This window comes from Alligator mississippiensis, chromosome 3 (genome assembly GCF_030867095.1).
Source record: "Alligator mississippiensis isolate rAllMis1 chromosome 3, rAllMis1, whole genome shotgun sequence".
Taxonomy (NCBI): Eukaryota; Metazoa; Chordata; order Crocodylia; family Alligatoridae; genus Alligator; species Alligator mississippiensis.
The window spans coordinates 227,376,868-227,404,603 of NC_081826.1; the positions used below are offsets into that span (position 1 = coordinate 227,376,868).

The 27,736-nt window shown below is 42.8% G+C and overlaps 1 protein-coding gene across 2 annotated transcripts in view; it reads right to left on the bottom strand.

Moving 5' to 3' along the window:
- APC (APC regulator of WNT signaling pathway) overlaps window positions 1–27,736 on the bottom strand; it is a 170,372-nt gene that overhangs the window by 140,095 nt on the left and 2,541 nt on the right. The window lies entirely within an intron of this gene.

The following is a 27,736-nucleotide window of genomic DNA, read 5'->3' on the forward strand; positions in this document are numbered from 1 at the left end:
CCCAGCCTAGCAGGTGGGGGAGGGAGGGTCAGGGGCCAGACTGAGCCCCCCACAGTGAGGGAGGAAGTGAGGCAAGGGCAGGAGCAAGGGGTCAGGTAGGTGGGGCCCCGAGGGGCGGGAGGACCGAGCCCGGGTGTTGCAGGGGGCACACCCCAGGAAGGCACAGGGGGCATGTGCCCCCGGATCTGCACGCAGGCCAGGGTGGGGTGGGTTGGGGCCAGGGCTGGGGCTGTGCTCAGGGTGGGTAGCGGTGCTAGGAGGGGAGGGGAGGGTCCCCCTCCCAGCACTGCTGCTGGCCCCAGCCTGCAGTGACAGCCTGTGTCCCGATCTGTACACAGGGGAGGCAGCTCGTCCGGGTCCACATGGGGGGAGAACTCCAGCTGCTGGGGCCCCCCACATGACCCTGGACAGGCCGGTTGTCCTAGCTCTGGGCCCAGCTGTGCCCTGGCACTGCAGGCATCCCACCATTGAGCGGGCAGGGGATACGGCTCGGCCGCTCCCGGGTCAGATGGGACGATCGGCTGGCCCAGGGCCACGTGGGCAGGAGGGGGCTCCCGCCACTGCCTGCCCCACCCCACATGGCCCTTGATGGGTTGATTGTCCCCATTGGGAAGGCAGGGAACAAGGCTCAGCCCAGCAGCAGGAGCCCCACCACGTGGCCCTGGATGAGCCAGTCATCCCTGCATCTGGCCCGGAAGCAGCCATGCACCGTGCCAGGTTTTTTTCCCCCACAGGTTTTTTTGACCCCTGGATACCCAGGGGTCAAAAAAACCTGCGGGGAAAAAAAATGGCACAGCACATGCTCAGGCAGTGAGTGTTGCTGTAAAGTGGAGCCGGGCCACCCAGAGCCACAGTCTGCTGCCAGCCAGGCACCATGCCGCAGAATCACCATGGCTGCAGGCCCGGGAGGCCCCCAGGCAAGCCTCCCCTCCACCCCTGGAGTAACTTGCTGTGCGCCAAAGGTGCACCGCTGCTGGTTGTCCCCGGGGAACCAAACATCTATGCACATCTGGACGCGCCCCAAGGGTGCAGACAGATTTAACATTTAAGACAGGTTTAAATACAGTTTAAACCACAAGTGTCTAGACATACAAGCCAGCTTACTATGGTTTAAATTTCCTGAACTGTTTCAGCCCGGGATGCACCAAACCCTGCTCAGTTTCCAGGCACTGAAATGAACTAATGAGTGGTGTGGGGGAAAGTGCTCCTTAAAAGCTGTGAAAGCTCTGGCAGCTCCAGACCACCCAGCTCCTAGGAACCCAGACACAGGGATCCAGGCAGTGGCTCTACACACATCTCTCTAGGCAATCCACAGTCAGGTACCACCGCACAGATTTCAATAAAGTGCTTTCTTGAACTCAGTGTTAGTGAGTGGGGGAACAAAAAGTTGCAATTAGGCTGGGTACTCGCTACCAGCCCCTGGTGGCAGTCCAGCACCACATTGCCTCAAAAGTTATGGTTCTACTTAGAACCCGCAGCAGTGCACATGCAGACACCTGGGACAATTCTGTATTGGTTTCCAAATCGGTGACGTTCTTGGAATCGTTTAAGTGTTATACCTGCCTACCCATGGCCCATTATTAAAGAAGGATCCTGCCCCTGTGAAGGGAAGTAAGTCTGCTACCATCAGTCACTTCAAAGAAGGATAGTACCACACCAGAATCGCATGACTGCTGTGTCATGGTGCATCAAGAACCCTAGCTTGCCGTCTCACTATAAAATAAAGATTTTATTAGAATTTAAGATTTCTATGTTTTTTCTCTCTTACTACTTGCTTTTATCCCCCCCTCTCGCCCAAGCTTTTTGGGGAGAATTAGGTGGTTAAATAACTACAGCAATTATTTAAATTACTCCAAGCTTTTGAGCTTGGTTTTAGAGACTGGTACAGCATAGGAAGAGCACTGACTACATTAGCTGATATCTTCCAGAAATTGCAAATGATCCCAGTTACTTTAGAGAACTTGAAGCTGTTCCTAGTTTTGCTACTAATATGTAATGAGTCAAAGTAAACAGTTTTATATTCGAGTTCTTTTACAGATCATAAAATGAGCTCAGGTAGAAGTTGCAGCTCCTCGGTGATAAAAACTAAAGTTGCCTTTATTCCAGATTAATTCTAGCTAGCTATATTCAAGTTAGATCCTCTTAAGTTAGCCTAGGCCAAGTGAGAGCAGCCATGGTGCAAAAGAAAATTCAAAATATGCGGTATCAACGCATTCCCCGCAGGTCATAGAATCATAGAAAAATAGGGCTGGAAGGGACTGCAGGAGGTCATTTAGTCCAACCCCAGGCTCAAGGCAGAAACAACATTGTCTCAATCATCTCATCTAAAAGTGCATCTACCCTGTTCTTAAAAACTTCCAATAATAAAGACCCCACAACATCTCCCAGTAATGTTCCAGTCCTTACACCCTCCTCATAGTTGGAATATTATTCCTAACAGTCATTCTAAAATTTTCTTTGCTGCTATTTAAAACCTTTAATTCTTGTCCTGGACCAGAGAAGCACCACTTGCTTCATAATAGGGGTCCTGGTTTTCTGTTAAAAAAATCCAAAGTTCTCTGGTAACAACCCCCAGGATCTGTGTTTTTCCCACAATTAAATGAAACGCCACTATATACCTAGCTATCAGTTGAACACAATGTTTTATTGCTATATTAGCAATTTTAAGGCAATTTGGAAGCCTACTAGTGCCTCAACCATTACAGTAGAATAAATTCTAAATACCTGCAAATTTTGGTGTTTGATTTTGTGGTTTTTTTATCATAGAAAAGGTCCTCCTGCTCCCTTTGCTCACCAGGACATGGGTCAAGCTATAGCTCCCCGCCACTGCTTTGTGGTGCTGAGTAGTCCTATGCTGGTGCCCCTAACTCCCAAGCCACAGCCCTCCCAGCCCTGCCAATGCCTCTCCACAGCCTCTGCCTACCTTCTGCTTGCTCCCTCCCAGCAGCAGCTCCTCCCCTATACCAGGTAGTAGGTCTAACTGCAACTGCCTCCCCCCACTGTGTTGTGGAGCTGAGCAGCCAACATGCCAGTGCTCTGCCTGTGTTGTTGGGAGTGAGTGAGTGGGGGTGGGGCAGGGTGCACAACTCTATGCCACAGCTGCTGCCAAGCAGTGCCTCACCATGGTAGTCATGACAGTGTGGCTGGCATGGGGTTCCCAGAGGCAGCAGCACTGAGTCTCCCCGCCCCACCCCACCCTTCCGTGCTGGGTCCCACCTGCTGGGCTGCAGAGGCAGTTCCTGCCCAGTGCTGGTCCAGCTGGGCTGCAGCCCTGTGCCACGCTGTTGGCACAGAAATCTGGGGGAGCACATGCCTCCCCATGCCCCCATGACATGTCACCAATGTGCATGTGGGGCAGAGGGTGTGTGGGACTTTCCAGAGCTTGGCCCCTGCCCCGATAGAGCAGGACTGGTCTGGACTCACCAAAGTTTGGCCCCTGATGGCCTGGACCAGCTGCACGCCATTAGGGCCATGCACCAAGCTATGGTACGCCTGGACTGTCCCATTGCCATCAGACCTCCCCACACCCAATGGTGCTGGGCTGGTTCAGGCTCATCAGAGCTTGGCTCACTGCCCTGATAGTGAAGGGACAGTCCCTAAGCCCTGGCTCTCCAACCCCACCCCTAGTTCCTGTCCCATAGGCTTATCTGCATGTAGCTGCCAGGGCTGCTCCCACCACCGTCTGGCTGTATTGCTGGCCATGTGTGTGCGCATGTATGGACATACGCATGGGATCCCCTCCTCCACACCCCTGGGTTTTTCCCCCCCACCTTTACCTCCCAACCCTGCTTCAATTGCCCTGTTTACTGCTCCTCCCAGCACCAAGCAACTCATCGCAGGCTGGAACTCTATGAGCCTACAAAGGGAAAATCTGCATTTTTCTGCAGGAAACAAAAAACCCAGATCCCTGTTCATAACCACTTACTTTGTATTTGGAGACTTATCAAATCCCCACTCAGTCTTCTCTTGTCCAGATTAAATAATACCAATTCTTCCAATCTTTCCTTGTAAATCATGTTTCCAAGGCCCACTAACCATTGTTGTTACTCTGTGATAGACTCTTTTCAATTTGTCTGCATTTTCCTTGAAGTGAGCTACCCAAAACTGGACACAATAATTCAAGTGAGACCTCACTAGGGCTGAACAGAATAAAACAATCATATCTTGCAACTTGAAGGCAACATTCTTGTTAATAAAACCTAGAGTATTATTGCATTTTTAATATACATTTTATATTTGCAAGTACAAATTGGCAAGTACAATTTTATATCTGCAATCAAATTTTCAGTATATTTTATACATACATACATAGTTTTTCTAGAATACAGATATCTAGATCTAGGTATCGATGTAGATATAGATTTTTTTTTAGACTATATACATATTTGTTATTTATATATGGAATACCATGACACTTGACTTATTCAACTTGAGGTCCAGTGCGATATCTGGGCCTATTCTGCAGTACAGTAGCCTAATCAGCCACTCTCCAATTTGAACTTGCAAATTTGATTTTTCCATCCTAAAGATTTTGCACTTGCCTTTATTCAATTAATGAAAAGTTGTGCAAATTCACACTGTCATCTAAAGCTTTCTACCATAAACTAGCCATCAAGTTATCAAGTTAAGCCATCAAGTTAAAAGCCATCGAGTCATCGCCTCTAGTTATAACTACAGCCTATGCACACGCAGAGTTAATTAAGTGTGCAGTGAAGATAAATCCTGTGCGTCAGAGGATGTATGAAATCTTGCTGTTTTAGATTTAAAGCTCAGTATGTTTTTAAGTGAAAACTAATATTTAAAAACAGCCTCACAGACTTGCCTCTGGAATCCAAAATGGGAATGCCAAGAGTGAGGATTTTTGTAATGCATTGCTCCTTCATACACGACAGTACTGTATTTTCTAATACTGAAAAGCTATAACAAACAGAGCGTGATAGGACTCCTGTAAATCTTGACCTATGCGTTTGCCAGAAAACCTTGGTGCTCTCAAGGCTGAATAATTTTGTTTAAATGAATTCAGTGCACACAAAAAGATGCCAGATTCACTACTCTACAGCCTAAAGTTCTGTATTTATTCAAAGAACAAGTTGAGCATTGGCAGCAGCACAAGTCCTCCATAATGTTCTGCCACCATGCTGCAACCACAACACGCAGGGATACTTCTGGGTAGAGAAACAGAAAAAAATAATTTCCAAGCTCACTCAAAGTCTCAAGCATTCTGTTAAACATATCTGTCAAAAAAACAGCTCATGGACCAAGTTATAGCATGTTACCTAACAGCATATGATACAGTAATAATTTTTCGTCACTTCACACTAGCCAGTGGCACTCAAACCACTGACCCATACTGAGCAAAATACATTAACAAATCTCTTAAACTATACAGTCCCCAAATCTACTTCCTAGATAACAGTGCAAAGCCATGGTAGTAATGATGTGATCATGTAGCCAGGAAATATGCAAGAGGTAAGAATTTTTGTAAATTGCCATATTTTATTACACCAACTGCATGGTTGGGACAAATTTAGGCAGACAAGTTTTGCCCTCAAAATTTTGTCTATCTATATCTATCCCAACCATGGTGTTAGTCCAATAAAAGATATCATCCACAAAAATCCTTGCCTTAGTGCAAAGCCAGTTTGTCAAATCTAGCTGTCAGTAGAAAAGTGTACAAAAGAACTAATATTTGTCAAGCAGAGAGGGCATGGTTTGGTTTAATTTGAATTTTGGTTAGCTGTATTATTTATTGTTCTGCAAAAAGGCTTTATTTCCAACTTCAAATTTTATTTCTGGTAACAGCACCTCAATCATAAGGTAGATGCCAACAATATATTTTAATATAGTATACATCACTACATGCTCCTCAAAAATATATTTTGCACTGATTTCTAAGATAGACTGTTTACATATATAAGAGAAATGAGTCCACCTCACTCAGTATCTTTATTTCTTTCCTCCTAGTTGCTTGCTTTGTTATTTTGGGCCACTTCCTTCAGTTTGCTAAACAGAACTTCCATATTATTAGATGTATTCTACTAAAAAAGTAAGATTAGAGGGCCTTTTTGACAATAACTTAAGTTAACTAAAGTACTGGATCTTTCCCCACTGTTATTCTGGAGTTTTTAAAAACTCCAATTTTAAAGCACAATATGAACAGGAATACTTAGCTGAGCTCTAGCTTTGTGCATCTGAAAGTAAATAGGCACTGTAGAATTTTTTTAAAGATATTAGGAAATACAGCAGACAAAACGCAAAAGGTTTTATGCTTATGAAATAATTTGACCACAAACAAAGCATTTTTTTATGTGCGGTCATAAAAACATATCCAGTGCAACAGTGCCTTTCTCCCAAGGCTCTTTCACTACTCTGCCAATTTAAAAATTGGTGTCTCATTACTAGGTTTTGTGCTTTTACAGTACTATCCCAGACACTTCAGGTATAACTCAGTGGGTTGGATAACTAGTTAAATGCACTCCCTGTTGCCAAGTACTGTGTTTGATATTGTTCACAAGTTTGACATGTATTGCTGGAGACCTCTAAGATCACATTCTCAAAACTTTCTAAAGTTGTTTGTACACACTCTAGTGCACAACCTAAATTTAACACACAGCTCTGTATTATGTTGAAGCTTGAAGAAGGTAGAAAAGAATTTTTAAGACATTTATTACTAACAAAAACACCAGAAAAGTAAACACCTTTTAATGCTCCCATTTTACAAGTTTCAATTTGATACAAAGGTTAGTATTGATAACATATCCCAGTATCTTCCCAAAGACACAAGAAAATGCTTCCTTGATTCCACCCACACACCTCTGGGTTTCTTATTCACGTTGCATGCACTCCATGCTTACCCCATTCTTGGGAAAGTTAAAAGTGAGAATTACATGTGGCTTTTTCACTACCACCCCAAGCTTCCTAGATAGTTGTGGCCAACCCCAACATGGCTGGTGACTGTTTTCTAATTCTATACATTGTACAACATAATTACAACTTTTTCAGGGGACCTTTGTACATGCCACATACTGAGTTCTTGTTATGTGCATTTACATGAATCTTAGGAAAGCTTTATTTATTCATAGTATAACTGATAAATAAAGAACATCCTGCTTTGCAAGATTGTTAGGTTACAGAAATATGGTTTCATAAATGTTATATATCTAATGCTTTGTTTTCTATCTCAAGAAAGACTGAATAATTTAATACACTTACTTGTTTAAAATATACTTTTTGCCTTGCTCCAAAGGTAAGAAATTAAAAAAAACAAACAAACAAACAAACAAACAACCAAAAAAATCCCCCAAAAAACAGAAATAGCATGAATTCCCCCACCCCCCAACCAAAAAAAAAAAAAAAAAATCTTCCTACACACTATGTACTCTTTCATAAGTAGATCCCTCACATATCTTCCAGTTTGTGGTACTGGATCTAAAATGTCTATATAACTTGTCAGTTAATATTTCAGATACCAGTCCCATTAAAGTTAAAATATTTTTCTATTATATATATTTTGTCTGTGAGCGCAATAAAAAATATTTTCCTGTAACACATCCTATTGAGTACGTACAGACATTCCAATTTATTGTCAACTGGCATATGCTAACCTCCCCATCATTAGATATTTGTCCATATATGGTGAACCTGTCCATCATAAAAACATGAGCTAAATGAAAGTAGTGTATATACTCTTAACACAGCTGAGTATAGAAATTAGGGAATACACACAAAGGAATGTTCCTTTGCTTATTTAAAGAAGAGCAAAAGTTTGGTTTTGATTATTTGATATTTTCAGTATTTGGCAAAGTATGTGTAACGTATTTTAATTATGGAATAGTATTTTATTTAGCAGTATCTAGCAATCTGAAGTTATATATAACATTATTCTGTGACATGGCAAAAGCCAGTTTCTTTATCTTGAATTCTTCCCCATAATTATCCAGTTTCTACTCAAATGAGTTTAGCAGCTGTTTCTAAAAAACATACTCCATAAAAATGTTTCAAAAAGGCTCACAAAATAGTTTAGGTTTACCAAGATAACCCATCTATTTTTTTGACCCGCTAGTTTAGAATTTTCAGTACTAAAGAGAGTTTGATAAACTTCTGTTTGAAAACAATGTACTGGCTATGGCAGGGGTTTTCAACCTTTTTTAACAAGTGTACTCCTCCTCTCTCAAATTTTCAGCTCATGTAGCCCTTTATATTTTTTCTTGTTTTAAGGGCCAGCAGCGGGGGGCAGAGTGAGGTCCCCACGGGGAGGGAGAGAGTGGAGGTAGGGCTGCAAAGCCAGGGCGCAGCGTGGGACAATGTCATGAGTGGCTCATCCGGGGGGCTTGGGGAGGGAGGAGTGCCACTGCATGCACCCCGGGAGGGCATGGGGGGGGGGGGTGTGCCTCTGGATCAGTGCACGGGGCAGGGCTGCCACTGTGGGCTGGGACCAGAGTGGGCCGCGGCAGTGCTGGGAGGGAGGGTGGGGGGCTACAGTGAATTCTGGAGTAGCTGCAGCCCCTCTCATAGCCCCACTCCCAGCGCTGCTGCTGGGAAAAGCCTCGTGCAGCCCTGGCCCCAGCCTGCAACAGCAGCCTACCCTGTCCCAAGCACGGATCCGGGGGCACACACCTCCCATGCCTCCCGGGGGGCGTGCAGCAGGAGGAGCTGCCCCCTGCACAGCTCAGTCCTATGTCCTGACCTGGCTGGGCAGCCCCTGCCTCAGCCCCACTCTCTCCCCCATTGCTGGGGCCTCGATCTGCCTCCTCCCAGACCCCTTCCTTCACATCAGTTACCAGACAGACCCAGCTGCTCTCCAGGCCACCTGCATGCTGTGCTGCGACTGTGAGCATGCACGTGGCATTTATCAGCCACATTAGTTCTGAGTATCCACTACGACCTATTTAAGAACCCCTAGGGGTACATGTACCCCTGTTTGACAATGACTGGGCTATGGAATGGCTTTCACTCACTTTCTTCCTTCCTTATATTTCTTTTTGCTACATAAGGGTTTCCTGTTGCAAGATGAAGTGAATGATTACACATGTGGAAGACAGAGGTGGTTAGCTGAGTTAGTTTGAAGCCAAAAGCAGGGCAAGGTGGCACTTTAGAACAGTGGTTCTCAATCTTTTTAGGTTCGAGGCACCTCTCTATAACTATTGCAAATTGAATGGCACCCCATTTCAATTTATTACAATGCTTGCTTCCCTGCAAAGGCACTGGGCAGAGGGGACCCGAGAGTGGCCAAGCACAGAGAAACTTGAGCCTGTGCTTACGCACTTACCTCTTTGCACCTGACTTATCTCCTCACACCTTGCAATACCTTCAAAGGATCTTTCAACACCCTGGTTAAGAATCAATAAAGACTAACTGGTTCAGAGAGGCACGAGCCTTTGTACTCAACAACCTATTTCACCCATTCCTAGCATCGGATTGTTGCCTACAAAAGCTCAAGCCCTTCTAAACCAGTAAGTCTCCAAGAGACACCCTGCCCTGTCTTATGCATGAGGAAAGCCAGTTTTTCCTGCTATCAATTACAGCCTTTAACATTCTCCAAGCTTATGTGTTACATTTAGCCATACACATACCATAAACAGCAAAAACGAGAGATTTGTATAAAATGATGTAATCAGCCATTCACTCTTCCATCTGTGCTATGTAGTTTAACCCTCCCACCCCCACCCCAACAGAAACTTTTGTAAGCTTTATACTAACTGTAGTTTCCATGTCCTCTACTAATTAATAGTCACAGTATCCTTTTGCCTTACTGCTTGCTTTTCTCTGCCATGCCTCTCTTCATGCATGTAAGTAGCTTACCATATGCATTGTAATTACCATTTCTTGTCCCAATTATGCCTTGTTTTAATCCACTGTCCTTGTAGTCAGCTGCATTTCTGTATCTGTCGCCTTTCATTTATTTGTATTCTCCTACCTTTCTCTTCACTTTGTGGGAAAAGCATGGTACTGTGGGACCCTGGTCATTTCTGCTGAATGGACTGAAGTTTAAAGTCAGGACTACCTTTGTTCCAATTCCAGTTCTGACATCCAACTCCCTCCGAGGTCCAGGATAAGTAGAAAGCCTCATAGCCCTTTTAGAAGGGTTGCTAACACACACAGGGGTAGTTGGGAGGCATGACAAATGTTTGTCAGGTACCTTCAGGTTCTCAGATGAAAACTATTATGGAACTATCAAGAATGTCCCTGTACAGTCTCTCTCTCTCTCTAATTGACTGAACATGAATCATTCCTCCTCTGATCTATCACCATTATACAATGTGTACTGTATTAATTTCAGTTTACTAGTCCATTTATGAAAGTACTAACAGGAGTCAAAGAATTCACCAGTCCTCTTTCACATCTAGTAACCCAGCAACGTATCTGTTCTCATTTTCTGTGTCTCCAAAGCCTCCAGCTGAAGCATTTCATATGTATCCTTCTCTACTCATCTAAGAGCCTTTTTAGGTCTGATGCTTTACAGCACAAAAGGCACTCACACTTGGTACATGAAGAATCCTGTCAGCTCTTTTCCCTAATATCTTAGGGCCACAGAGAATAATATTCTTCCCATCATCTGTTACCCTGATTACCATGCTGTATAGCTTAAACTCTCAAACTATTCAGGAATAATGATTTATCTGGGAGGTTCCATGTATTTTAATGCAAAAATCAGCGCTCCCACAAACTCTACAGCAACTTTCAATGGCATGGTGTCAGGCATAAGAGAATAATTAAAGGAAAGAAAACTGTATAGCTCCACACACACAACCATTTCCTTTTAACCAAACAACATGTAACCTTCTAGGGATAGGGAAAGGAAAAGAAACAGGAGAAATACAAGTATGAAATTTGTTTTAAAAAAAGGAAAGAGGAAAGAAAATTGAGATGTCTATGACATACACCTATCTATGACATCAATCTGTTAAAAGGGGGAAGAGGCAGGGGAGGGAAAGAGGCTTCAAATAAAAATGGATTGGGAACCACTGTCTCTCTTGATTATAGGTGTTTCCCTACCTATATAATTTTTGTCAGGCCTAGATAGAGTACAAATTCTCTAAATAAGCTACGAGAATTAACTGTGTAACCATATTCAGAGACTTTTTGTTTTTGTTTTTTTTGTTTATAGTCACCTACTGTTTGTCCTTCTGTATATGCAGCTGGATCCATTCATCTGAAAATTCTTTGTCCCTAGCACACATACAGGGAATTCTGAGCTTTGACTTACATTATCCCAGAGATGGCAATCAACTAGAAATGGGATCTAGATTAGGAATTAGCTGAGAACCTACAGAGGGGGCTAGGGCACAGGAATGAATAAGGCCAGTAGTTGTATTCAGATACAATGTATTATGGTAACCTTGCCTACAGGGAGCAAACAGATGGAGCACTGCGACCAGATCCTCATCCTGGAAGACAGGACAAAGTCTCTTAGTTAGCTAACAGTGGAAAAGGAGAATTTTTTTTTGGAAAAGAACTACACCACATCCTTAAAGCTGAGCAAAGAGTCCAACAGGCTCCCAAGGATTCACAGATTACCACTATACATGCAGGTAAAGGCATGATGGGATATAATATGCAATCCACACAATCATACTTCTTGCCACGCCACACATGCATGGCAGGAGGTGTGACTGTAGGATCACACGTTAGATCCCATTGAATCTTATCCTGGGCTCCCCCTGCACTGGCAAGAAGCAAGCTGCTGAAGCTGAAAGCCCCCTCAGTTGATTTCACATTCCTTTCCCCCAAGACTTGATTAATGTTGTATTCCAAATACCAATAGTTATATTTTAAAATCATCCCCTGTAACAATTATTTTATTTCTTTTGATGCAACATTAGACTTCAGCGCCACTGATTTGTTAAAGAAAAATAACAAAAAAGCCCATTCCTAAAATAGTTGGAATACTCAGATGCACTGAAAGGTTACAGAAATATGAAGCTATTACAGCAAATTAAACTAGAAAATCCTGCTGAATTTTTCACTCGTCCTAATCTTCATTACTGCCTTTATACTAGACTGTATCACATGGGGTCTTTAGTACCTTTATATCATTCCAGGCACCATTTCAGAGCAAAAGAAAAGATCTAGACATTTTGTTCCCTAGTAAAATTGAGAGATGGACTTGGAACAGTATAAAGACAGTCATGTACAAAAATCTACTTTTTCATGCAAATAAAGCAGTACACAAATCCACTGGTTAAAGAGGAGGACAAGGACTCCTTTCCCCCATTCAATTTATTCTTTTCAACTTCTTGTACTTGAAACATTTTTTGGAAAAAGCCTTATGAATCAAATCCAGTTCTCAAGGTCTTAACAATGACATTTAGACATTTAATTAGTAGGCCATCACTTCAGCTGACATCTAAACCTTTTGCCAGAGACCTAATTCCATGCCAATTCAAACATCCTATTAGTCTTATATTAACTAATAGGAAGCCATATGACATGTTAGTTCACAGACTGCACTGTATGCACTAATCCAATGCTGCAGGAAGCCTAAAATCAATATGAACACATAGATATAAGAACATTTAAAAAAAAAAAAAACTTGTAACATTATTCTGTGTCTCTACAAGGCAAAAATAAGACTTAACTTCATAATTAAAGGCAACCTAGTACTGAATGTAAGGCTTGAAAAGAGCTGTACTTCTAAGACTGGTAGACCAGATGTAATTTTTTTCTCTGGGCTATTTTCAGGATAGAAAAGAACAGTTTTTCTTATTATTGCTATCCCTGAAATGTAGATTTACACATAGATAGTATATTCTCAGGTTTTGTTTTTTTCTGTAAATTAAAAAGTCCTTTTTCCTAATCCCCAGTTTCCAACTTTGCTAGGTATCATTTTATCCTTAAAAATATTCTACATCTTAGAAGTTGTACATTACAGCTAAAGTCCCTTGTAAACTGTACTCTTATGGTAGAATACTAAAATTCCCAGGGGAATCAAAATAAAAGCATATAATGATTGTGTGTTAAAGACTGACAAAACTAAACAAGCAAAGCCAATCCAGCTCAACTCTTGCTTTAAACCTGTGCTGCTAGTTTACCCAGATGTAGCCACAAGCATTGCTAATACAGACAACTCCCAGCACTAAGGTGCTTAGTGGAAGGCAAGCACTCTTTTGTTCATGTTTTAGTCCTACTTCCTCCTGGAAAAAGTGGAATGCTATAGAACCTTTTTTTTTGTTACCAGACTTCTAGCTGGGTTAAAATTAGAGTCCTTGACAATGGAAGAGTTGTACTGAAACTTGAACATTAAGGGGTAGAATAGCAGTAAGCGAATTCTGATGAAATAGGAAAAAAACCCTCTATATATGGAACAAAAAAATTGATCCAAAGAAAGATGGGAAGCATTTCACAGTTGTACATATACGTATTTTACATGTGCGCAACATGTTTTTAGAGACAGCCATACTGTTTAACTCTTTATTAAAAACTGGTTATCCAATAAGTAGTTGCTATCAACTCTAGGACATAATTAATCCACAAATGCTCTACCAGATACGACAAGAAAAGTCTCCCTGACTTCCTTGTGGAAAAGTTTATCCACAAAACACTTATCTGATACATGGGTCTCACTGAGGCAGAAAAGGCATTAGTTATGTCCAACCTTTACAGGAATCAGTCTGTTCAAAGAAAAGCAGGATTTGAAGTCTGATGGCTTACTATCTATTAGGTGTGATATTTGGCAAAAGGCATCCCACATTTAGAAAGTGGACAGGGGTGTATTTTGGAATGTTCACTTCAAATGGAAGTGGAAAGAAAACTGGAAAAAAATCCAAAAAACCACAATTTAAAATCGAAAGAATCAGTGGGTCAGATATTGGGTTGTTTTACAGCCACAAACAATACAAAGGAACATGGGGGAGGATCATGGCTACCCAGTTCTCTATGTCCTCAGGAGTATAAGCAGTACAGAGAGCATATGCGGCCCTAACGTTCAAGATTGATCTTATGCACAGAGCACCCTTACTGATATCCACACTGACATTTGAAGGATGACATGTAGTTTAGTTCCTGATAGTCCTCTCTCTCCTAGAGCAGGAAAGGAACTTGGAAAGGGAAAAATATCCTTCTTGTTTCTTGATATATTTTTGTAGACTTTCCTCCATTACTCTCTGGAGTTTTGACAGGTAAGAAAGAACACCTTATGCCTCAAACTCAAAAAATAATGGCATTATCTTCATTGCATTCCCTCCCCACACAGAAGCCAAAGAATCTAAGCCTCTTGGTATATTATCTGGAGCTCAGATTTAGCGTTCTCACAGCCACAATTTGGGAGCAGTACAACACATTCACTGTGTTTTAGAATCCATTCTCCTATTTCATTCCAATGTCAGAAGAGACAATTTTGCCTAAGGATGGGAAGAAGGAAAACAATGGATTATTGGGAATGCCGTATGCTTTGCATGTCACCGCACAGAAATTACCTCCCCTAGATGGTCCCAAATGCTAAGCAGACACTTTCTTTTTAGGGCAAACAGAGGTAAAAGGGCACTGGGGAAGCACTGATGTAGCACAGAGCAGTCTTGGAGAATGAAAGATGACTCATCTCTCTTACTTAAGTAAATGCTTGTCTACTCAAAAATTCTTGCTGGCATGACAGTGACAAGGCAATCAGGACTTCCATTTCAATAGGAGACAGAAACATAGAACAATAGGGCCAGAACTAGATACTGAATTTTTTTTTTGAGTTGGCTACAAGAACATCACCATTTACTCTATGGAGCAGACAGAAATGCTACCAAGAAGCATTTTTATATGCCCTTTCTATCCATCAAGCAATATCTTGATGGAATATTTTGAAGCGCTGAGTTGGTACCTTATCTGGCTAAGTATGAAGCAGAAAAGTTATAGTACTGTTGGTATAAAAGAAATCTATTAACCAAACTGCATTTTATTTTTAGTGAATAGGTCGGTACCAGTGACTGATGATAACTATGATGTCTGGCTTAACCTCTACGGTTAAGAATACCACAGGATGAAGGCTGGTGGAGATTTAAACAAGAACAAAAACGTTAAAGATTCATTTCAACTGAGCTGCATGTTTATACAGCAAATGACACTGAAGTGGCATTTTGAAGATGAGCAATGAAAGATGCTTATTCTGATCAGGACAAAAAGCCTTTAACAAGAACCAGATGGACAGAGGCAGGATGAGACTGATGTCTGCATCTTGATGCACAGTGGGAATTCTGTGCAAAACCTAGATCTAAATTTTAATTACGTCTGATTTTATTACTATTTGGACAGAAGAACCATAAACACCATCTCTATCTCAATATTTTTGTTCATATCTTCAAAAATAATAATGCAATTTTACTTTTTCAAAAATATGTTCTCACTTTAACACACATTATGAATGCACAAGCAAAAATAAATAAATAAAAAACATGACAGTCTGACAGAGGTGCTAATTAACACTGCTGTAGTTAAACATCTGTTAGACTTCTTAATATCTCCCTTTCAGACATCTCAGTACAACATTAGCAATGAAAGGACTGTATCACAAAATTTAAACACAAAAGTTTTAGCAATTTTTGTTATAGAAATCCAGGTATTCGAGGTTTTTCATTAAATACCCTAAAATTAGGATTTCTTCTAAAATATGAAAGATGAAGTTGTCAGAGCTGATTTGAATTAGTGCCTCGACACAGTGGAACTTTCTAGCACAAGGCACAGAAAGGCAGGGGAAGTCTCGGCATGGTGAAGAGTTCCGGCATGGATAGAGTTCCCGCCGAGGAAATGCAGATTTGCATAATGATTGGCTGATGTTAAATTATTCCCACGTGGCGGCTGGCAATTGGCTCACTAGCCGTATAAAAGGTTAGGGGCGTTTCCGCCCTAGTTGGAGAACTCCGTGATTCCCCCTGGAGAGGAACTCCGGCAGCTTGATCACCTGCCAACGACTCCCCGGCGAAGCCTTGCGACGTATCCTCCGTGTTGCATGCCCGAGTTAGACCCGAGCTACCCAGTCTACAAGAGCTCCTCAATTACCGATTAGAGAATAGAATTGTTGCAACTACGATTGCCTGCGCTGTATACGACTCTACAGTGTAAGTAAAACTACCTCTGTTTTCCAATTGATACGTGTCTCGTTTGTGCCTAATTCTGCTCCGGTGATAGAGAGTACCCATCTACCCGTCAAGGGATCACAGCCGCAACCCCAGCTAGTGTTCCCGAGGACTCCTGATCCTCGATTCCCCCTCGGCCCCCACATGGCGTCACGAACAGGATCAGCGGGATCGGGATTAGGATCGACAGGGTCGGAGTCAGGATTTGGGGAAGATCTAATGGAGCAGGAGCTAGTGAGAAGCGGGAGACACCATGTGGCCATGGAGGAACTAGGCGCCCACATTGCGTATCATCAGGCGGGCGGAGTGGGTGAAAGGTTTATCGATGGCTACCTTTCACTGAAGGAAAAAGGAGAAGGGATATCGGAAGTATGGGAGGCACATCTGCACCCTGAGGCGTTCGGGTGTGTGATGGGCAGCGAGAGTCCAGTTCAGGCCCCGGGAGAGGGGGAACACCTGATGGGAATCAGGTGACGTGAACCCGGCTCTCAGCCAGGAGTTCGCTCGCTGCGTGCAGCTCGCACGGGAGGGTGAAGAGCTGATGACGGCTGACCGGTTTAACCCCCTGCTGGCGCTCGGGTTGAGAGGCCATACGAGTGTAGCCCCGAGGGATAAGAGAAAGAGAGTATTGGATGTGTTGCTCCGCGCTGTGACAACTTTGCTGCAGAAGAATGCAGACCTGGAAGCCCGACTGCTCGCGGCCGTTCCGGTGGCACGAGAAGTGGCAGAGGAGAAAAGCCCCGAGTCGACGCCACTCCAAGATGGCGCCGAGAAAGGAGCGAGCTGCCTAGAACCGGAAGAGAAGGAAGGAGCTTCGGGAGAATAGGCGGGAACCCGGCTGGCGACCCCGCCCACTGACGCAACGTCGCTTCCAGCAGCCCCGCCTCCCTTCCACGGGGAGGGGGCAGTGAGCGGAGAACATCCACCCCTCTCCGCGAGTGCAGCAGCGGCAGCTTTGACAGCGGCTACGTGTTCTGTAGCAGCAAGCAGCCCAGTGTGGGAGACAATCCACACCACCCATCACACTAGGACCTGGACTGAGCTACAGGAACTGTGTAAGGAGTCGAAGATTAACCCCGACGAGACCTTGGCTGTATGGTTAGGACGTCTGGTCATGGAGTTTGGATCCGACCTGCTTGATCTGGAAGAGGCTAGTTTCTTCACTCGACAAGCCTCGTGGAGTGGAGGACAAGCCACCGATATAGAGTGGCTGATGTATAACACGCACTGGCCTGTTCTGCTCCCAGCACTCGTCGCGGGTCAAGTGGATCACAAGCCCCATGTCTGGCATGAGGGTCGTCTGGCGAGGATCAGTGCAGAGCAGATCCTACTGGCGGTGATAGGAAGCTCGTACGGTTCCTGGAACCCCAGGGAGCACACGCTGGGATTAACACTGACCCACCAGCAGAGACCATGGCCGCATCGCCACCTGCGAAACCCTGGAACTGTTCCAGTAACTTTTGACAGCATAGAGGCTTGTGTTGAGGTGTATGGAGGGAGAAACGATGTGTGTTGGTCCACCGTCCTTCGAGCCCTCCTCAACCCATTAGCCAGCCAACCGGCCTGCAGCCTTTTGCGACAGCTTCCGCGAGTCCAAGTGCTCATGAAGTCAGACAGGGACTTTGAATGACCCAGAGCGAGTGTGACAACCGCCGCAGAGGATGAAAGAGGAAAGGATTATGTTTGGTTTCCTATTGCACCACTCCAGACTCACGAAGCAACAGCTGCGGATCCTGGGAGAAGAGGGTCAATGGCAGTTGGCCCATGAGTTGGGTTTCCAGTATCCGAAGGATCTAGACGGTGACTCCGGAACGTCCTCATCGTGTTAGGCATCATTTGTGATGGTGCATTTGGGGGCGTGCAAGAGCCATCCGGAGCTGAGTCAAGTTCAAGCACCTGTGTCACGTGCTTGAAGGAGAGTGGGGAACCAAGAAAAGAGATCTGATTACCTCTCCAAAGGGATAGTGTTATATAAGTTGATTAACAGTGTCTAAGAATTCCTTTTTCTACAGGTTTACCCGAGGTTCGAAATACGTGTCAGAAGCGGATCCAGAGAGAGAAAGAGACGCAGAGGTCGTCTGACGTGTGACTCCGCCATGACACCTATTGAACTCCTCGTCATTGAACTCTTTGTAACCAATATATTGATGTGTATGTGTGTACGTGTGTTGGTTATTATTTGGTTCGGTCCGTAGAGGACGAACTACTGTCATTGTATACTTTTGTACATAGTCAGTTATCTTTAAAAAGGAGTGATAACTTGGATGGTGTGCACGTGCTTCAAGTCCCAACTGTGTCTTCGGCAAGGGGGCATGTCAGAGCTGATTTGAATTAGTGCCTCGACACAGTGGAACTTTCTAGCACAAGGCACGGTAAGGCAGGGGAAGTCTCGGCATGGTGAGGAGTTCCGGCATGGATAGAGTTCCCGCCGAGGAAATGCCGATTTGCATAATGATTGGCTGATGTTAAATTATTCCCACGTGGCGGCTGGCAATTGGCTCGTTAGCCGTATAAAAGGTTAGGGGCATTTCTGCCCTGGTTGGAGAACTCCGCGATTCCCCCTGGAGTGGAACTCCGGCAGCTTGATCACCTGCCAACGACTCCCCGTCGGCGAAGCCTTGCGACGTATCCTCCGTGTTGCATGCCCGAGTTAGACCCGAGCTACCCAGTCTACAATAGCTCCTCGATTACCGATTAGAGAATAGAATTGTTGCAACTATGATTGCCTGCGCTGTATATGACTCTACAGTGTAAGTAAAGCTACCTCTGTTTTCCAATTGATACGTCTCGTTTGTACCTAATTCCGCTCCAGTGATAGAAAGTACCCATTCACCCGTCAAGGGATTGCAGCCGCAACCCCAGCTAGCGTTCCCAAGGACTCCTGATCCTCGATTCCCCCTCGGCCCCCACAAAAGTTAGAGCAGAGTTTTTGACCTTTTTGGTGTGATGGGCCAGACGACTGGTACAGGGCCCACCTGAGGGCCAGATAGGACCCCACATGCTAGGATCAGACCCTGCACTACCAGATAGAACCTCATGCCCATCAGCCCTTTGCCACAGGATCAGGCCCTACGCTGCCTCCCTGAGATTTCACGCCCCCTTCTTCCACCTGCCTAGGGCTCCAAGCACCCTCCCTTGGCTCCATCCTGCCCACATTGCTTCCTCGGGGTCCCACTCCATCAGATCTGGGCCCCACGCAGCAGAACCAGCCCCATACATCCTCCAGCCAGCCCATATGTGCCCATATCAGGATCCAGGCCACTTCCATGCACTGATCCATCATGGTCTCTGCACCACAGGTCTCTTCATGGCCAGAAATTTGACAGCAAGGGAACAGCAACTCCAGTCACTGCTACCCCTGCTGCCAAATTTTCAGACCAGCAGAGACTTCTGCAGGCTGGAAAGCATGGCTTCATGGGCCAGCCTGAAATTCAGCATCCTTGATTTAGATGATACATTTAAAATCTCTTAATCATTATTACCCTAAAGATGATGTATGAAATCAGTCAGATGATATGGTACAAGTCTCAAACCTCATCTGCTAATCTACTCAGGTTCTTGCATCATAATCAACTCCAATTTGAAACTGGATAATATAGAAAGAAGTGGCGTTGTTGCTACAACACAGACACTAGAATGGCCATGCATTTATAACTTTCTGCTCAAACTGTTTTATATATAAAAAAAAAATAATAGAAACTATAAATTTGACCCCTACCTACATTGTGCCAATTCGAATGTAAGCAAAATATTTATCATACCTATTGTCACCTAAATCCCAAAACATCCTTTTCTACATACAAAGATTAAAAAAAAAAAAAAAAAAAAAAAAAAAAAAAAAATCAGAGGCACATTCCTCAATATTTTAAATACAGTGCAATGAAAAACACAAGTCCCTCCCTCCAACTTACATTTAATACATTTTAGATGTACACTGCATATAAAAAGATAATACAAAATGCAAATGATCACAGATTATTTAATTTTCTAGCACTGTCTGCATAGATAGATAGAGAGAACAACGTTAATCTGATAGCCTTTTTAGTTAATGGCTCTTAACCGGATTGTACATGTAAATTTGGTTTCAGGGCTTGTGGAAGCGATGAGCATGGATGGCTGTGAAGTATGCTACTGCAGGTGCAGTGCTGGAAGTTCTTCATTCTAGATGGAACTCATTTTCCTGCTACCTACAACATCCATTTGGAGGACTATGGATTTAGGTGGGCAGCACTTTTATTCAGAATTGTATTTCTGTCAGTGTGAAACAATTAAAGTAACCCAGAGACTGTCTACTCACTACTACATAATGTGGGTTCCAAAAGGACATAAATGTAGCCTGAGCCTTCAGCAATGGCACTGTTCATAAATTAGATACATTTGAGGGTAAGGTGGAAAGAATATGAGCTTGATTTTCACTCAGTGCTTCCCACATTCAACTGACTTTGTAGTATGACCTATTCTACATCTTACTGCTTCATTGTAATTTATTTGATAAAAGCCAATGACTCAAAAGAAAGCAAAGGGGGGAGGAGGGAGGGAGTAGAAATTCCAGAAGCCAATAGCATCCATTGAGGGTGGGAAGGGGAGAATATCTTTGTGGCCATCAACTAATATGATACAATTTGGTAAGTAACTGCTTAAACACATGCAACATACAGCAAGAACTGAAACCTTAAAATGAAATAATTATTGTCTAATTAACCATTCTTCAGCATGTCTACTAGTTAAAGAATAAACAGTAGCTTTAGACACACTAAACAAAGGTGCTAATTTGAAACCATTTTTTTTGTGACGGCATCTTGAAAGATACCAGTATGGTACAAAAAGTAATGCTGGAAACGCATGCTTCAGAAAAGAGCTTTACAAGAAATCTAGGGGAAAATAAGATCCCCCAAGTTTTTGCTTGAGTAATCGGAAAAAACAAGATTTCACAATGAACTATTTTTATTTGTTAGTTAATATTTAAATCATTACTTTTTAATTTTATTTAATATTTAACATGTGGAATTAAAAAGGGTGCAAAACAAAAAACCAAAAACCAAGCATACCACCTCAACCTATCCCTCCTCTTCCTACTACATGCTTTCCTTTTTCATGGTTTCAAATCCATCTAAGACACCTGCACAGTGACACTGATGTCCATTACTCCAGGGTTTCTCAACCAGTGGGATGTGAAGGTCCTCTAGGTGGGACTCAGGTTGTGGCAGCGAAACTGGAAGTGCCATGGTGGGACTTCCTGTTTCACTTCTGCACACTTCGATCGGCCGCTGGTGGCCCCCAAACCCCCTCTTTGACTGGCCTCTGGGGACCCCCAACCCCGCTCATCAACTGGTGGGACCTGGATTTTTTTTACCTTGCGTAGGTAGGACATAACGTGCAAAAGATTGAGAACCACTGCATTAGGCAAACCAGTATAAGAGGGCTAGAGTCAGTTTCAGTGTTTACAATGTTATTAATCTCTTCTTTTCACAAAAGAAAGAAAGAAAGGAAAAAAAAGAAGAAAAGCCAGCTTCAATTCACACAGAGATCAAATTTTCCAATTTGGTAACACACCTAACTTAATTAACTTCTCTAGCAGCTGGGAACACTAGATAATAATAAACATAACAACTACAGCATGGTGCTGTATAAGAGATGTCTCAAATCACTCCATTAGCAAAGGAACTGACCTCACAGACAATCTCCACGTTTCTAAAATTTCTCTTAAAAAGGAAGCTAGTTGTTGTGCTAATACAATCCAAATGAACCAGCAGATCAGCTAAACTGTTATTAACAGCAGTCCACAAGTATCATAATCCTACACAGCAGCTGGAAGTTAACTGTGGCATGTGTGTCAATTTTCTCCCTGTTCATCCAATAGGAGACTGCATTTGTATGGGTCTTTGGTTTTGGCCCTCTCTAGAGATCATTCCTCCTTCCCTTCCAAGAATGATGAAAATAACATGGCTAGACATCACAGGAGTCAGATGCAGACCTCTTTAACCAGACTTCCAATAGATAGTCCTTCCAGACTGAAAATATAAAAGGGGAAAAGAGGCTATCAACAAATCTCTGCATGTCTCCTTTCTATGCATAAAAATGGGTGTCTAGAAGAAGATAAATGGATCCATCCAGGTCTTGAGGAAAGAAGGGATGGAACTAAACTAAAATTTAGCTTTGACAATTATGGAAAACAGTGAAGTCAACTGGAACTACTTTAAAACATTAACCTTTCAAGCAAAGGTATGTCTAGGTATGCCACTGAAATGCAGAGTTATGTCGCATTGCATATCTAATTGGTTAACATCTGACAAAATAGCTTGCTGACCATGAAAGCTTTTGCCTCTATGAACCAATTAGTCTCAGATGCCACCCTGCCCTACCTTTTGCATGACTTCAAACTAACACAGCTAACCGCCTTCATAAGCCATTGGGGAATCTTACTTCTACTGTCTTTAGGCATAGCCAATGGCAAGCTTATACTGCCTTAACAAACTGGTCTATGAATCAGGTTCAGATCTCAGCTTTCTTTTTGTGTTACCTCATGTAGTGTCATACACAACCACAACTATTAGGAGATTATAAGATTTCCGCAATCATGAACTGAATTTCTGAGGCTTTTATTAATGTGAACCTTCCATTAAATACAAAGCTTCCCTTAGTACTACACTGAATACTCAAGAGCTATAGACATGCCACAAACCCTGAGATTCACTCAAATTTAGAAATGGATTTGCTTTGGTCATGTTTATAGTTATTCCAGATTATGTTTAAATTAGGGCAATACATTGAGTCTTACATGACCAGCTACAACTAATCAGCACAATTTGAATGCTGAACAAATACTAACAGACTGTTTGCCACCTAGACAGAACAAGCTATATAAACTTATCAAAACTTCAGCAGAGATACAGGTTTTCAGGATGTCTTGCACTCATTCCTCATGGGGAAATGGGGCCCGGGGGGGGGGGGGGGAATCCCCAATGATTGTGACATTTACCATATTCACTCAAATCTAAGATAAGGTGTTTTTCTTCATTCAGATGAATCATCTTAGATTTGAGTACAGGTGGGTCAAGCAGCTGCTGTAGTGCTGGATGGGGCCAGGGTGGTTCATGCAGCATAAGGAGCATGCAGAACAGGGGGAGCTTTTGGAAGCACAGAGAAGAGGGTCACAGACCAGCAGATGGTGCTGCTGTGGCTCCAGCCCCAGCCTAGACTGGAAGCTGGAGTTAGAACCACTACTACCACCTGGTTAGGCTAGGTGCTCCATACCCAAGCAGAAGCAGCTGCAAAGGGGAGACAAGTGTCAGGAGGAAAGGCATTGAGGTGGGGGTATACAGGCTGCTGCTGAGGTGGATCTTTCTGCACAACTGTCTCAATTTCCGAGCCATTTCAAACTCTCTTTAAGCCTTTGGAGTAAATAGCAAAATCTCAGTATCCCATAGCACTTGTGTACCAGCGACTGTATTTGCTTTTAGCCATACTGAGCTTTTAGGCTCAGCCTCTCATACAGGGCAACAGAGTAGCTGCCCCATAACAGAAATGGCCCGATAGCTACAGGGGAATAGGCATGGGGGGGCAAGTGGCAAGGGGGTGTGTGGACAAGGGGCATGGGGCAGGCTGCCTGTTGCCCATCTGCTGCTTCTCCTGCCACAGTAGTGATGGGCAAGGATGAATTTAAGAGGACCCTCCATGCCTAGAATCTAATTATGGAAGAGGGTTTTAGGTTGTAGCCGTGTTGGTCTAAGGATATAGGCAGACAAGGTTCCTTGGGTGAATTTGATATCTTTTATTAGTTGGTCTAATAAAAGATATCAAATTCACCCAAGGAACCTTGTCTGTCTAATTATGGAAGAGGCATTCTAAATGCCAAGTCATCTTGAATTTAGGTAAATACAGTAACTAGAAAATGTAGTCACATTTAGAGCACCTATATCTTGCTCCAAGGGAAGGAGCTGAGCCTAACAAAGGTAAAGAACTAATAAAAGAAATGAAGCCTGAAAGTAAAAGAATCATATGTATATATAGCTCAACTAGTCAGGAAACAGAAAAATAGAAAGCCAACATACAGTATAAACTAGTAAGAGCAAAAAGTTGGACTTTGAGAATCTTGCATATTTCCAGTTTTCAAAGAAAACATCACTAACACCACAAATAGTTAGAAATAGCATTTATATATGACTTACACTGATATTTGGTTATCAAAGTAACTAAATCACTACTCTATGAATTTGTACAAATAGCCTAATTCCTGTATAACTAGACCACAGTGTCATCAATCAGTCTCACTTAAAAATTCTCATACGCTGTGTAAGGATTAATCTACACCTTAAACAATCCACAGTACTTAGAGCAATGTCATACTATTCAATATGTCAATGTGACTCCATCTTTGTTATAAATTAAAGTCCAATAAAGACCAACTACAGATGCTTCCTCAGCCTGATGAAGGATGTTTGTACCTGACAGCTTGCAAAGAAAAATTTTTCCCACAATTTTAGTTGGTCTAATAAAAGATATTGGATTTACCCACAGGGGTCAGTGCCCCCCTTGACGGCCAACACTGATGCTGTCAGTAGGGCTGGTGCCCCCCCTGACAGGGTCGCCACCATTGGCGGCTTCTGCAGGTGCCCCCCCCGAGATTCAGGAGGCACTAGTTACTCATGGCATCTTCTAAGGAGCAATACTAGTCCTTAGGCAGAAAAATTGCATACCCATCCAATCCATTTCAAATTCTTTTGTTCAGAAACCGTTCAAAGAAGTTAAATGGTCAAATTTTAAAATTCAGTGTTTTCCAACAGGGTATATATAATTAGTGTAATTTTTTTTAAAGGCCCATGACAAGGCAAAGTAAAAACAGAGAACATTTCCCCCTAAATCCTAAAATCCAACCAGGACTTCAGTGTCCTGTGGTTTCCACCCATGACATACATTATTAAAGCAGTTATCCAAACAAACAATCTCATGAAGCCTCTATTCATCATCTTCCATCATGTTAAACTAACATACAATTATCTGATAAGTGTTTAAATACTCAATATCAGAAGTCTTGGTACCGGAGAAAGTGCATAATTAGATTTCTCAAATGTCTTGTTACTTCTATTCTTCCTTTCAAACCGTCTCTTCTCCCATTATAAGCTTCTCCTCAGAATACCACGTCCACTAAATATAGGTTCCTATAATTCTGAGACACTTGCCTTTTAGAGATTTTTCTATTTAGTACTATTAACAACATGTGAATCTACAACTAAAAATTGTTGGACATCAACCTACACGCAAAAAAGTTCTACACCAATATAAGTAGCTATTTGTATCACCATTTATTTAAATTTTAACACGAACACCTAGCTTGTATCAAAGAAACACTCATAGTTACTTAGTCAGACAAAATAAAAAATTCCCCCCAAAACCCCAAAGAACTTTCAGTGCTTTGCCAATATGAGATCCCAATTCACTAACATACAATCAGAAGGGGGTCAAAGTTTAGCTTGTAGATAAACTTCACATCTGTTGCCAATATTAGTGAAACAAATAAAATCTTTTCTTATGAATGTAATGTGCACATAAAACATAGAGACATTGTTATTTCAGCCATTGAAAGGTCAAATTTAATCACTGGTTTGCCATTTCTAGGCTGAACTCATGTAAATTCATTTAGGCCAAAGTCAGTTTGCCTTTTTACACCTCCCATAGACAGCATTCAATAAAAGTCACTAAACCTTGAAAATATGGATAAAACCTCCTCATTTAAACTAAATGGTATTAGTGTCACTATTATGATGGGGGAAAAAAATACTAGCTGATGAGATATTTATTTTGTTAATCAATCTATCAGTTAAGTAACCTTGGCCCATTCATTCATTGCTCATTCCAACAGCCAACAGAAACTAATTTTCTTAAAACATGAAGACTCAGGGTACAAATTAAAACACCAAGCTAGTCTCATTGTCCAGCAGGCATAGTTTATAGGAAATAACTGTTTACACTGAAATTTAGAACCCTTCTTTGTAAAGAGCTAAACAAGTAGACACACAAATCTTGGCATTGGTAGCACTGGCTAATGGACAATCTAACTATTTATTCCTATTGGATGCTGCTTCAAAATTGGGATGATTAAAATGTGCTCTGTGCTAAACCAAACTTACCATACTTTTGAAGCAGTTTTATATATGCCAATGCTATGAGGTCAAAGCTAACAATTCTGTGCATAAAACATATTTTTATGCTTACAAGTGTAATAGAGGAAATACAAACAAAATCAAGTCAAATACCATGAAGCCAATTCAAGCTACCTTGTTTTTTTTCCTCATGTAAGAAGCTACTTTCAGAATCTAGCTAACAAGCAAAATAAGCCACATTTGATCATTTTCACGTTTTCACATTAATAAAGTTTTACTATGATCCTACTGCGAAAGAGAATGCGAATCATGATACTAAATTATCATCTGCTTTCAGTAATTGAAGGCCAAACACCTGAAGATGGATTATATATTTATTAGGAGTGTGCGAATGGGCCATATTCAATTTGGATTTGGCCCAAATCAGGGGCAGTGATTTGCTTAGTTCATTCAGATCACTGTCCCCGATTCGTTTTGGCTAAATCCAAATCTGAAGATTTGATGCTGATTCGGAGAATCAGAGATTCACCCATAGACACAGCTTGAAAATGTTTTTTCTACATACCTCAAGGTACCAGGCACGGCTTGTGAACGCTGCGATGGTGGGACAGACGGAGTGTCCCATAGGAGCACTGGGAGTGGGGGCAGCGTGCTGAGGCGAACCCGGAAGTGGGCCAGAAATACTTACAGTCCACTTCCGGGTCCACCACTGAGCACACAGGAGGCCCTGCCCTTGCACCCACCTGGCTCAGCAATAGGCTGCGGGGGGGGGGGGGGGGAGGGGGGGGGGACCCAGGTGCCCCCCCAGACCCAGGAGGCACCAGTTGCTGAGCTGGGGGGGGGGGGGGGAGTTAACTCCCGTGCGGACCCAGAAGTGGACCAGAAGTGCTTCCCATCCACTTCCAGGTCTGCTGCCGAGCTCGCTGGGGAGCCCCCCATGCTCCTGTGGGATGCTCCATCCGCCCCTTCATCACAGCATTCATGAGCTGCCTCGTACCATGAGGTACGTAGAAAAAAACATTTAAAGCTGCATCTACATACAAATCGCCGAATCTTTCTAAATCTCTCCAAATCGATTCAGTGTTCTGATTCGATTCAGAGATTCAGCCACCAAATCGGGCTGAATCGAATCAGGGACCAAAGCTCTGCACAGCCTGTGCGCGCGCACGTGTATAGCAAATCCTGGAAGTTGCTAAAGGGTCTTCAACCAAAGGACAAAGAGAGAAAACATTTAACAAGTTTACTTCTGTAAAAGCATCCATGAAGTTACACAAACGCAAAATGCAGTTGCCCATTGGGACGTGCAGGTATTAGCATAACAATGGCATGCTGATCAAAAGGAAACAAGTGCATCTGAAATTTCATGTGTATTATTTTAGTTCTAAGTTCCCTAGTTTCTGATGAGAACTAGTGCCTAAAACCAGTTTATGGGATTGTTTATAAAAGTTAGTTTTAAAAAGATGCATAGAAGCTAATCTCAACATAACTTTTAACAACTTAAGTAACTTATTCTCAAAACTGAGTTAAGATATTTTCCCGTTAAAACTTGATAAGTCTGCATTTTAAAAGATAAAATGA